Source organism: Gallus gallus, chromosome 5 (assembly GCF_016699485.2).
Source record: "Gallus gallus isolate bGalGal1 chromosome 5, bGalGal1.mat.broiler.GRCg7b, whole genome shotgun sequence".
In the NCBI taxonomy this organism is placed as follows: Eukaryota; Metazoa; Chordata; class Aves; order Galliformes; family Phasianidae; genus Gallus; species Gallus gallus.
The window spans coordinates 33,307,977-33,321,152 of record NC_052536.1 but is presented as its reverse complement, the minus strand read 5'-3'; the positions used below and the strand labels follow the sequence as shown (position 1 = coordinate 33,321,152).

At 38.4% G+C, this 13,176-nt stretch overlaps 1 long non-coding RNA gene across 1 annotated transcript; it reads left to right on the top strand.

Moving 5' to 3' along the window:
• Positions 1 to 1,527: 1,527 nt before the first annotated feature.
• LOC124418023 lies at positions 1,528 to 12,759 on the top strand. The gene is made up of 3 exons (XR_006939475.1): positions 1,528 to 4,565; positions 4,752 to 4,880; positions 8,389 to 12,759. It is a non-coding gene; the product is annotated as an uncharacterized LOC124418023 (long non-coding RNA).
• The last annotated feature ends 417 nt before the right edge of the window (positions 12,760 to 13,176 follow it).

Here is a 13,176-nt window from a genome sequence, read left to right as displayed (position 1 = left end):
TTAAGAAATAAACCAGCATGTCAGACATGGATGATACTGCCTAAATCCTTCATGGTACTATATGAAAAAAAGTGTGATTGCATGACATAATGTACTCTTTTGGTTAAGGGGTTAGAGGAGTTGGTGACTATACTAGGACTGTCATTTCTTCTCCAGCCTTCCAGCCAACGTGACCTTTCCTGTCTCTGGAAGCACCTTGTGTATGCAGCTCCAGTGCTCGGTGCAAGGGGACACTTCCTGTCCTTTTTTTTAAAGCCTCAGGACCCCTTGCCTTTCCACAGCCCCTTGCATCTACCCTGTTCCTTTCGAATCTCACAAACCTCCACCGTTTCCTTTTGGACAGAAGGAGAGGATAGCCTACCAACTCTTCCACTGTGATAGCAGAGAGCTTATGAATTTAATAGACTCGGTTTTGGAGAAAAAATTAACAGCAAAATGGGAAGAGTGGGCAATACAGAAGATGCAGGACTAGTACAGGCTCAGAATCACAGAATGGTTTAGATTGTGAGGTACGTTAAAGATTATCAAGCTCCAAACCCCCTGCCACGGGCAGTTTCCAACCACTGGATCAGGCTGCTGTATCATGAATACTGCAGTATTTTTTTCATGCTTAGTAACTTTGCTGTCACAAGTACTTAAAATCATGGTCCAAATGCCTCAGGTCTAATTTGTTTTACATTGTCTTATTCATATATTCATAGCCTTAACAGTGACAAAATTAATTTCCATGTCATCTACTACTCTAATCTTCTCCCAGTCTCTCTTCTCTTTTAGTGGCTAAGCTGTATTTTTTTTCTAATAAAATGATGTCAGCCCAGCTTCTAGAGCAGACGTATTTGTAAATGGGCACAAAGTTCTCTTACAGCTGTAGAGGTTAATCCCTACTCATGCAGGAATAGTTACCAAAGTGTGACCAGATCCAGACAATGACATCACTTTAGCTAAGCCCACATAAGTACCGCAAGTTCACTGCTCAGACAAAGCCTTGCCCTCCCTTTTCAAATAGCTTTGCCAAATAGCTGTCATTGGTTTATGATGTGGCCAATTGTGCTTTGGCCTGAAACCACCCAACTCTCGTCTGTGCCAAGCAAGTAACTGTCACCGTCCCAGATTGAACCCAAACCAGTGATCAAAGACAAAAATGTCAGGGTACTGCCAATTTTCTGCGCCGTCCAGGAAGCAGACCTTGTGCTGTCTGATTTGCATGATAACTGTGGAACAAGGGACTGTGTGATTTTGTCCAATTCTCCAGCTCTTTTCAAACTTTATTATTATTGTTATTAAAGATACTTATTAGCCAGTTCATATTTCCAACATAGGCGCGGACTTTATTCTCTCTATTACTTTAATTATCGCATATAATATTCAGTAAGGAACCACCCTTAGAGGATACCGACAGCACTGAAGTTCTGGAGTGCAGCCCCAGCGGGACGCGCTGCGCCTCTCCGCCGCTGCTGGGCGGGCCGGGCTCGGCCCGGCGGGAGCTGAGCGCAGTGCCCTGACGGGGCGCGCCACCTGCTGGCCGGCGGCGGTACTGCGCGCTGCGCGAGGAGGGCGCGAGGCAGCCCCGAAAACGAGTCCGCAGTCGCTCCCTCCTCAAAAAGTCGTGAGGTGTGTAACATATAACGTTCACTGAAATGATTAGCTCTTTAACTGATAATTAGCACATTCACTAAGAAGCTTTAAAAATAGGGAGGTTTGCTTGCATGAAAATCTTTTGGCAATTTGAATGCAAGATCCTGAAATGTCCTCTTTGGTTAAAGAGGAAAGAGAAAAAATGAACCTGGTTTACTTATGCCCACAGGAGCCAATTGCAATATCTTTATATGTAAAACAAAGTGATTTCTCACTGAAAGACAGGCAAAATGAAAAACAAGTTAAAAACCACAGCTAAACTGTAACGAGATACACTTGGGGACACAAAAAGGAAGGTAAGATATAAAACCACCTGAAAATTGATGTGAGTTGATTATCGATCTTCGATTTCTTTCTGTCTGCTTCAAGATATAGTCCTCTGTTCTGCCACATCGCTCTCTGGATTCTAAGAGAACTCTCTTTGTTCAGTATCTGGCCTTGTGTATTTTGCTATTTCCTCCTAATTCTGTGTTTTAAAGTTTATCTTCAGCTAAGTTTTTAGGTGCAAATAGACACCCAACTCTATTGAGAAATTCAGTGCATAGCTCATGTCTGTTCATTAGTAGAATGCTATGAGCAAATGTTCTGCCATTTAAATAACTCAGCCTTTTCCAGTAGAAGTTCAGGTCAGCCTGTATACCTCTATCTCCTTGTAAGTATAACTTCTTATTATTTTTATCTTAAGTACAGTGTAATTATATTACATTTGCCATCTCTGTAAAAAAATATTTCTTAGTCTTGATTAGATTCTAGCCAGGCATCCAGTGTTGTAGCTCTCACATTCTCACTACAAGTAGTAATATGTTCCCTATTTTCCTCGCTTCCATTTCAGTTCATCTGCACATCATAAATCACATGTGGACAGAAATGGTCTCTGTACTGCACGTGAATCCTGTGCAAGCTCTACCAAAACCAGCCGTGCCAGGACTCCTTTATGCATTTATTTAATAAAACCTATTTCCAATACAGTCTTTCTGCTACAGGCTCTCGAAATGTCTGAAGTCAAAACAGCTGCAGTACGTAGGTAGTCAGTTTGGAACTGGATCATCACTGCATCTCCTTGTTAGCTAGGAAGACTGAGATATTACAAGATGAGTGTGGAAAAATTTGAACATAGGTAGCAAATGGAAATAAAAGGCTACTTTTCATCAGCCAAATAGACACACCTGGGAAAATACAGAGATGCTGGCTGATTAACTTTGGGGTATGATAACATTGTTCAAGTGCAGAGCAGAATAAACTTTATGTTGGTTTCCAAGCATAGCAAATTGAAGAAAAACAAATACTGCATCAAAATGAAATCCACAACAAAGTCAATTACAGGCAGATTGTACAGCTATCCCTGTTTATAAGTGAAGTTAATCCAGACATTCAAGATGTTTTTTGCCGAGTAAGCTACCCTGTTATTCTACAAAAATGTGTGCACTAAAAAACAAATTCAGCATCACTAAGAAGTTTATCTTTAAGACTGGAATATATATATATGTAAATATATATATACACACAATAATCTTATAATTGTAATGCCTTCTATTTTATTATGTTGGCCCACAACCTCAGAGGCAGATGGTGGTGGTATGGCAGTAGAGGCTGAACATTCCCACCACTATTCCATGACATTTTGTTGCTGTGTGACAGATGGTAGCAGAGGGGCAACCCGTCAAAATGATGTCTGACATGGAAGTGTGTATGAAGCAAAGGTGTGTCACTAAATTCCTCCATGCAGAAAAATGACACCCACTGACATTCATTGATACTTGCTGCATTTTTGTGGAATCCAAATAATGGATGTGAGCATAGTGAGGCAGTGGGTGGTGCTTCAACAGTGATGACAGTGATGTGGAAGATATCCATGTTCTGGACTGCCATGCAGCTTTTCATGAACGTGGTATACAGGCTCTTGTTCATGGCTGGCAAAAATGCACAGCTAATGGTGGTGAATATGTTGAAAGAAATACATTTTGTTGCCAAGAATTTGCTCTATCAGATAGTGTTATTGTGTTCTTTGTATCTGTTGAAGTTTCCATGGAAATAAATAGGAGGCATTACTTTTGGAGCAACCTACACGCTAATCCTTTTGGATCAGTGGAATAAATTCCTCATTATAATTACATGTGACTAGCTTCATTACTTGCATGTTTTATTTCCTTCCCTGTGATGACTTAGTATTTCTGAACTGAGCAGCACTTTATTCCCTAGGTCTGAAATGTGAGCCTGTGTAGGCCTTTGGATATGGCATTCAGACGTCATTAGTCCCGCTTTAAAGCTGAAGACAGATTTCTTACTGATTTAGCTGCACCACAGGTATCATACAGTGTACAGTCCCTTTGTTCGTTTGTCAGATGTTGTTGAATGCACTTTCAACTACGCCTTTTCCCAAAATGTGCTGGTTTAGGATCTGCACTGCTATGCAGATCCATCTTTGTCTGTGAGTATCATCTACCCTTACTCGGTTTCATTTTGTTTGATACTTATGTCAGCCAGAAGTGAAAACAGTCTGAGTGGAAAAAAGTGTAATCTTTTCAAAAAGCACTGTCTCTGTACGCTGCATTTTCTAAAATGCACTACTATTTAATAAAATCGTGTCTCCTGTTTGAGAATTCCCCACAAAATACTGAAGACAAAATAGCAGGAAAATCAATCTAAATTATTCTGTTTATTCCTCTCTGGTATTACAGTATTGAGATAAACGGTACAAACATTTAACAAGTTTGAACGGGGCAAAGATTAGCTTAGCAAATTGCTACCAGGAGATGGCACCATTAACAAAATAATTTAAATGCCACATACAGTTCCTCTCAACCATCTGTATGTCTGACTCCTTTGACAATTCCAGGTGTTGTCGGAGCCCGATACTGCAAATCATTTCTCCAGGCAGCCCTCACACGTGAGGGATCCCAGGCATGGCGAAAAGACTGCGTGTGTGACTGGTGAGTTACGTGCTCGGGTTGTCTTATCACCTCTTGTGCTGACTTACCATGTACAGGAAGAGACTAACAATTACTGGCCTGTATTTTCTTCTGTGGTTAGCACATATTTATTTGGAAAAGGGACTGAGGCCACATATCCCTTATTTACATACTAACGTGTTATTTACTAAATCTTACTCTACATAGGCTGCAACTAAGTTGCATACAGAACTGAATGTAAATTCTCTGCAAACTAATGACCGAAGTGGACTTGCTTGGATTAAAGACGAAAGAGCAGAATGTGAATACCCAAACAATTATTTCTGGAGACTGAAGGTATGACATTCTTCATCATCGTTCCAGCATCTCCAAAGAAAAACACTGAACACTTTTATTTCTACAAGCCTGTAGGGAATCCAACTCAATATGATAGGAACTAAAAAGAATTTGAGATCTCACCCTTACCTGGCTCAGAGATCATCCCTGTGGTACAATTATTCCCCTGGAAGGCAGAGGAAAGATTCAGGCTGATTGCTATAACATCAGAATTTCACCTGTTGACTGCAGACAACCCGGAGCTCTGCACACACACAGCTTGCAGGATCGGATCCCTTGTGTGACAGGAAGCAAAATATTTGCCATGTGTTTCGTATCAGTTTCAAGCACCTCAGTTTTTGAATCCTCTCAGTTAAGTAATTGATGTTTGAATGCCCTGTCTCCTGCTTGGTATTTTAAAATAAACCTTGCTATAGCATAGATTATGAATCAAAACAGCTGCTGTAGCTGAAAGTGTACTTAAACGGTTAAGATGGTTCTTTGTGAATCACAGTAACCAGTCTCGCTTCAGCACACAGGGAGATGCATTCAGGGTATTGTGGTTTTAAAAATTTGTTATATAGATATGATGTTTACAGTTTTTTGTTTTTTTTTTCTGTTTCTACCTGCCCACCCCCAGCCCCCCCAAAAAAACCCAACAATTGAACAACAACAAAAAATTCCTTGTTACCAATATCAGTTGTCAAAATTGTATTTCTCATATGCCATAGTATATGAGATTATGAATAAATCTTTTGTCTTCTGCAAATAGAACCTGATAACTGTTAAAAATGGGTTTTTACAGGAATTGCAGTAAGCTGTATGACAGTCAAACTGGTACAGAACAACCCTGGGCATGGCTAAAACATGTAGGTGAGGGTACTTCATTTGTTCATTGGCTTCATGGTGAACTTTTGGGTGTCCGATTAAAAAAAGCAAAAGAGATCTCAAATTTTTACTTTCTGGTCAGGTTAGGACAGTAAAACAAGCAAGGATATGAAAGCATGCAGGGGTTATTTAACTAATTTGCACCAAAAAACAGATGAAAATACTGTTCTAAAATGGTATAAAATTTTCATGAAGCACACTAGTGCTCCTGTGGGAACTAGGTATGAAGCCTTCATTTCTTTACTAAAACAGAAAGGATACAAGACATTTCTCAAAACATGCAAAACCAGTTAGAAGGTTAAATATTTGGGCACAGCGGTTAAAAACAAACACAAGAGATGGAAAGCAAAACAATGCAGAGATCATCAGGAAATTAGGACAGAAGACTGCAGTATGATGCTGTTATTCATCATACAAACAGCTTAAATGCAGAAAAAATAGTGTAATGTTATCAAAAAGGAAATAACGGGAAGATTATAAGTGGAAAAACACATGGAATTGTGAACAAAGGTGCTTTCAACCTTTTGTTATCTACAGGAGAGAGGGAAATACAACATCATAGATGTTATCGTAGATGATATTTGTAACAAACCAGAATTCAGAGTACATTTCTTATCCTAAACAACAGTAACACACAATACCTTACATGCTGCCTAACTGCTTGGGGACTCTTAAATATATATATTATACTATCAATAAGTCTTTATTCTGCAGAATGATTGTTGTAGAAATTCTCGTATTTCCTAACTTCTACTCTTACCTCTGCAACTTACTACAGCTTATGCCTTAAGCAACACTTACTGTGGTCTAAGCTTTAGTACATCTTCTAAGCCATGTATTCTATGAAACTATGTTTAGTGCAAAATGTACTTTTCTGCACACAGGCATGGAAAAGGATATAACAGAGTTGGAGTTCTCTGAACGTGCACTGTTTTTATCTATGATTCTGCATGCAGTTTAAAACATGTGGAATTTGATTTAAAGACAATTAAGAAATAGCATTTTCCTCTTCAGTTCTTCTTGTCTATGTCTTTTAATAGAATTATTCATCAATTAGTATATCCATTTAAATGAATGAGGACAGTCAACAAGTTATACTGAGATGAAAGCAGGATCTGTTGTAGCTGCGCGTCCCTACTGGCTATTCATCTGATTGTCATGAGAGGATCTGTCCGCTGAATGCTTGAGTGTTTGGAGTCTAGGGAACCCAGGGGAAGCCTGAGTACTGCCCTTTAACCTTCTGGCCTCTTGGCTTACTCTTAGATTCCCTCATAAGAGATGAAGCTTGCCGTCCACTTCCTATCCCAGCAGCAATTCCAAACTCCTATTGTCACTTAAACTCATAGAATCTCCCTGAAAAGTGAACTATCCAGTTTGCATCTTAACCCTTCAGAAGCCAAATCAGTGTCGTGATCAGACAGGAGCAAAACTTATGCCCTAGCTGTTTTAAGCAAAAGGTTGTTTTATACTTAATAAAATATAGGAGATTATGAAACACTGGAAAAAGAAAAAAACATCCTAAACATAATGCTCTGTCTCTCCTTATTTGTGAAATTCTTGAAAATCTTCAGGAAGATGAAGAAGAGAGCTGTCTTCCTTCAACAAGGTGCCCCATCAGCTGTGAGGTTTTAATTTCAGATCCTACATTTTGCAGGCAAGTTTTGCTACCAGGATGGCACTCTGCTATTGAGAGCAATTATAGGTTATAGCTATAAGTCTTGTGCCAGCAGTCCCTGAGCACAAAAGATGGAGGGTGAAAGCAGGCAAATGTACCACAGATTTATAATTAAGGTGCACTTTGTAATCAGATGTGAATATCTCTTATGTTCATACTCCAGAAGCTGTACATTGATGGATTCACACATAGATTGTGTCTTTCCAAGGAGAATATGTGCTGCATAAAACATTTCCCCTAAATAGCCTATAATAATAACTAGACAAATCAAATTAAATATTTTGTAGCACATTAAAGAAATCTGAAAGTGTTATGGAACAACTAGGACATACCTGTTGTGAATAGATTTCATAGAAAGTCCTATGTCAGCCTGAGTTAAGATGGAACAGAAAGGTAGTTGCATACAGGTACTGCAAAGATAAGGTGGTGGTTTCTCATTGAAACAATTGCCACAAATCTAGAAAACAGCAGCACTAAGGGATAAAGATGATCCTAATAGAGACACTTTTTATTCATCCAGAAGAAATTGTATGTATTGCTACTCCAATTTACTCTGCAGAATAGACTAGAACCTCATACCAGTTATCATTCCTGTAAACCTAACAAATTTTGATTGAATGTTGGAGAAAGAGCTCAAGCCTTGATTAAATGCTTCAAAAAATAAAGGTTCCAATCTTTTATTTAGAAAATTCTTCTTACTGATTGAGAGCTCTCAGTGTTTGAAATGTGAACCTTATTTCTTGCAAAAGATGCCTGACTTCGGTTTCAGATGTGTTCTCAGAAAGCTCGAATCACAGAAACTGCAGACCATAGGGTCAAGTCACCAGTCATGGAAGCTTTTCATAGTAAGCCAGTAAGAGTGAGCAACTGTGCTGTGTAGGATCTGTGGAACAACTCCATTCCCAAAACATCAGGCATTAACTTCCCTCTGATACATTTTTTTCTACGCTTGCATTTCTATTTCAGAGTTGACTGAAGGTAGGAATGAAAAAGGGAAATGTTCCACGTGATCTGCTGATCCTGCTCCTTGATTCCTGCAAAGAAATGCATCTATTTCATCTCAACACCCCTCAATTTGACAGTATTGGCATTCAAGATCTGAAGTTCCATAAATGTATGTGTATATATGTATATATATATGTACGTATGTATGTATTTCTTTTTCTTAGTATTTGTAGTCCTGGCAAATCTAACAGCCGGAGAAGTTTTATCAGCCATAGAGCAAGTTGGAACTGAAAACCACTAAGGTACTTCAGTGATTCCAAGCTTAAACATGCTTTGAGGCACATTTTTCTGTTCTAAGAAACTAAGTTCATTTTATCTCTACTGACTTTCGGTAAGTTGTCACATTTATCGTTGCTCCTCTTTGCTCCTCTTTGAGTATCTACTGAGTATCTACCTATTACAGGTAAGTCCACTTGCCTACACAAGTTTATATAAACCTATGTCTATTAGAGCCATCAGAAAGTAACATGATTAATGCAACTTTGGAAGGTTACTAGTTCACTAAGAGAAGATAATGAGTACTTCAGAAGCAGTACTTTGACAATAGGTTCTGGAATCACAGGTCAAATCTCAGCACAATTCCCTCAATTCTTTGGCCTCCCAAAGTACCTAATGGAAGTAAGCTTGGAACATCAGCACGAAAGCTCGAGGTGAGCACCTTCCAGCACTAAGTTAAAATATCTTCAAGAGTTCATTCCTCAGTGAAGTATTGTGCTGATGGTTCTGGACAATATTTCTCTTCCAAATTCCACAGCTCTTTCTCCCTGTAGGCGATTCCATTTGAAAGTAGCCTGTGGAAGCCATAAATAAGATTAATTTTACCTACAAATAATTGTATATACAGAAATATGCCTATGGGGCATATTGACTATGTCAAGCGCCTGTTCCAGGGGAAAAAAAGTCAAAAATCAGAGCCTTGCCCATTTGGGCTGCTCAGACAGATTAAAAGAAATCAATTTGCCTTTAGAACAAAAACAAGGGGCTTTAAAACTACTGTTTCTGACAAGCAGTACCTTCTGGTTTTAGGCTGGCAAAGATTTTGAATGATTGTTTTAAACATAGTAGGCAAGACCATTTATGCAAAATGACAGAATTAAGTAAGACATGTTCTTCCACTGATACATGAAAAGGGTGTGAAGGAATATACCTTTCTAACCAGTATCTTAGTTTGGACAATGAAACTTCTACTTTTCCCAGAGTTTATTCACAGGAAAAAGTCAGCGGTGAGAAAATGGCTGTTTACAAAGGTTGATAGTGATAGGACAAGGGGGAATGGTTTTAAACTGAGACAGGAGAGGTTTAGGTTGGATATTAGGAGGAAGTTTCTCACACAGAGGGTGGTGATGCACTGGAACAGGTTGCTCAAGGAGGTTGTAGATGCCCCGTCCCTGGATGCATTCAATGCCAGGCTGGATATGACTCTTGGCAGCCTGGTCTGGTGGTTGGCAATCCTGCACATGGCAGGGGGGTTGAAACTAGATGACTATTATGGACTTTTTCGACCCGGGCCATTCTATGATTCTATGATTCTAAAAATAAAAGCCACTGAATCCAAGTTACTAGCATTGTTGACCTCTCATAGTCACTTCAGATACACTGAGAGTTAATTACTTCAAAAGAAGTTATGTGTTCTTGTTTTTACATGATTCCACTGCTGTGATTTCCTTATTTGCAAAGTATAAAGACAAGTATGGAACAAATAAGTCAAGCCACTGTAAAAATGAATTAACTAGAAAAATGAAATAAATTTTAATTGAATTATCATTTGCTAATGATTTTGCCATGATGAGCCTTGCATTTAACTTGCATCCACTAACTGCAGCAAATCAGTGAGTTCTCTGTTTTCTTTTTTCATACTATTTGTTAAAATTCCCTCTACCTATAGCCTTTAAGTTCCATCTAAACCACAACAGAACATAACTGCAGCAAATCAGTGAGTTCTCTGTTTTCTTTTTTCATACTATTTGTTAAAATTCCCTCTACCTATAGCCTTTAAGTTCCATCTAAACCACAACAGAACATAAAACACATCAACCATCACCTCCAAATTATTTAATTGTCAAAATAGAAATGTATGTAGTCACTACTTTGTACCTAGGACATACCTTACATGTACTTCAGTGATGGTGAGTCCTCTAAGGTAAAAAGAGAGAAGTGAAGGCAAGGCAAGGCAATGTAAATGTATTAAAATCTGAAAATAATATGTTAGGCTCAGGGCAGATGGATGGAAAAAAAAGTATGTCTCTTTCTGCAGGAGGTAAGATGCTATAGAGTTACAGGGCTATTTCAAATATCCCAATATATATATATATTTTAATCTTTGAGATACCTTACATGCAAGTATGCTATACAAGAGGCTATGGTCCAACTCCTGTACACTAGTTTATGGCATTCTCATTACTCTAGAGATTTTAAAGAAACTTGAGAAATCCATGTTCATGCCACACATAACAGGCAACTAATTTTCTCACTCTTCTGTTGGCATAATTTGTTTTTAGCACTTTATCCAAAGAACTGTAAGTGAAGGAAGCTAATAAAACTCATTAAAGACAGAAGCTTGGTAACTGCAATCATTAGCATATCTGAAGTTTGTTCTGTGTATTAGCACCACGAATACTCGGCTGATGTGTAGCAAAGAGCACCTGTCAAAACAACAGAAGAGTTTCATGCCTCACAAGTTTAAGCCCCAGGTAAGAAACCCGGTCTTGTAGGTAGGCTGAAAAGATGTTGCAACCTGAAACGAAGGAGACTTGTAAGAGAGAAAATGAGATCCCTCTGGGTGCCAATAGGCTTCTGTTTGCCACGATTAAATCCTCTTTGTTTCATTAGGTACGTCAATGAAAAACAAACAACCAGATAAGATAAAGGCTTGCAGCACATCTTTCTCTTTCCCTCCCGTGACAATTGCCACTTTTTTCCATGGACAAGCTTAAAAGAAATGGCTTTGCTTAGATAAAATTGATGAGACCTCTGTGCAGGTGTATAAGACAGCTTCTGGCTTTAAAAAAAATTGTGAAGCACTTATGTCATCAATGAACTGATCAGATGATAAGCATGCTTACTTCCTTAGCTCTCTAATTACTTTTCTCTCTTGAAGAAGGTATCTAGAATTGCATGAAGCCTAGGTTTAGTCTGAAAGTTTAACGTCAATGGATATTCACTGAAATTATGCTTTTCCTGGAAAAATCAGCCATTGTTACAATTCCTGAGCCTCAGCCGAATTAGAGTAGTGTTGTAACTGGTTTGAGCCAAATGCTTCAGCAATTGTTTTAAATGTTATTGTTAATACAACATAGAGTTTCTATGTCTAAACAAAAAGACAGTGGTAGCATACTAGCTACATAAAACTGGCATGAATTTTGGTCAGATAGACATACATTTTAAATATCTCTTTGAATGAAGAACATCATTCAGAGTACTTATCACCATCTACTGTATTGCAAAGTACTTACAATTTGTGCTTAGGGCAATTATCTTTGTAGTTCCTAAATTTAAAGGAGTTTTCAGTGCTTCCTCCTTCCTTCCCTACATTCTACAGATATGCTACCTCTAGTCATTAAAATGCATGTACAGGACAAAAATCATTGCTGAATTAGTATGGGACTAATTGCAGTAACAGTTTGTATTATTGAAGTTAAACTGATACTCGGCTTAGGTATCCTTGATGAGGTGAGATAAGGGTTCACTCAGGTGCAGATACACAATGCAGTTAAAAAAAAAAAAGAGAAGCTAAGCTAGTTTCATAATTACGCTTTTTTGTTGAGACTTCCTCTCAGTGAAAGAATAGGATTCCACAAATGAAGTATGCTTTACTGTGTTTATTTACACACACACACACAGGCACACACACCTGTCTGTAAACAGTTCTTGCTTTTTTACTTTGGAGCCTTTGCAGGAAATGCTGCTAACTCACTCTGCCCTAAGCCTGTGTTAGATATCGTTACTATTTGCTAAAACCCTCAGGAGCAGAGATGGATTTGGCTTATGTCTTAATGCAGTTCTTAAGTGGCAGTTGTAGGAATCTCATGAACTGTGATGAGAGCCATGGAAGAGCTTGTTGCAGAATAAAAAAATAAATGTAGAAGGAAGGAATGAAAATGGAAGAGAGGGCAGGACGAAAAATTAGTGAAGAACAGATTTAAAAAGTTTCAGCAGATGAAGCTGAGCAAACTTTTTGCCTTGCATTACCCGTAATTTCCCAGTCTGAAAATGTGTTTGTATATTTAATGACACATAGATTTTTAATCAATATTTTCTCATGTCCTTATCACTGCATAATATTACCTTCTCAAGCCACATTTAGATATGTATTTTATAGTAATACAATATAAATACAAGATTGTGGTGATTTTCTCCATGCTCTGTTGTGTTACAATGTATAATTTACCTGGATCGCATGAAGCTTTTTCTGAAATGAGAATTTCACTGCTAGTAAAACTCAGCAGCTGTGTCACCTGCTTTTCCTTTCCATGAGACCAAAAAATGGGTTTTGTGACATACTTAAGGACTGGAGATTCAACAGCCCATCACAAGAAATGGTCAGAATTTCAGCTCCACATTTCCGCTCCTAAGGAACTCCGGATTGTCTCAGTCTCATTTCAAATTTTACTGGAGTGAAGACTTGGATACCAGATAAACACTTGTGACCAGCTCATCTGATGACATCACTATTGTGTTTAAATTTAGAGATAAGAGTACAGAAGTAAAGGAAATGTGGCACATTTTCTTATTTTTTCATCATTACACCGT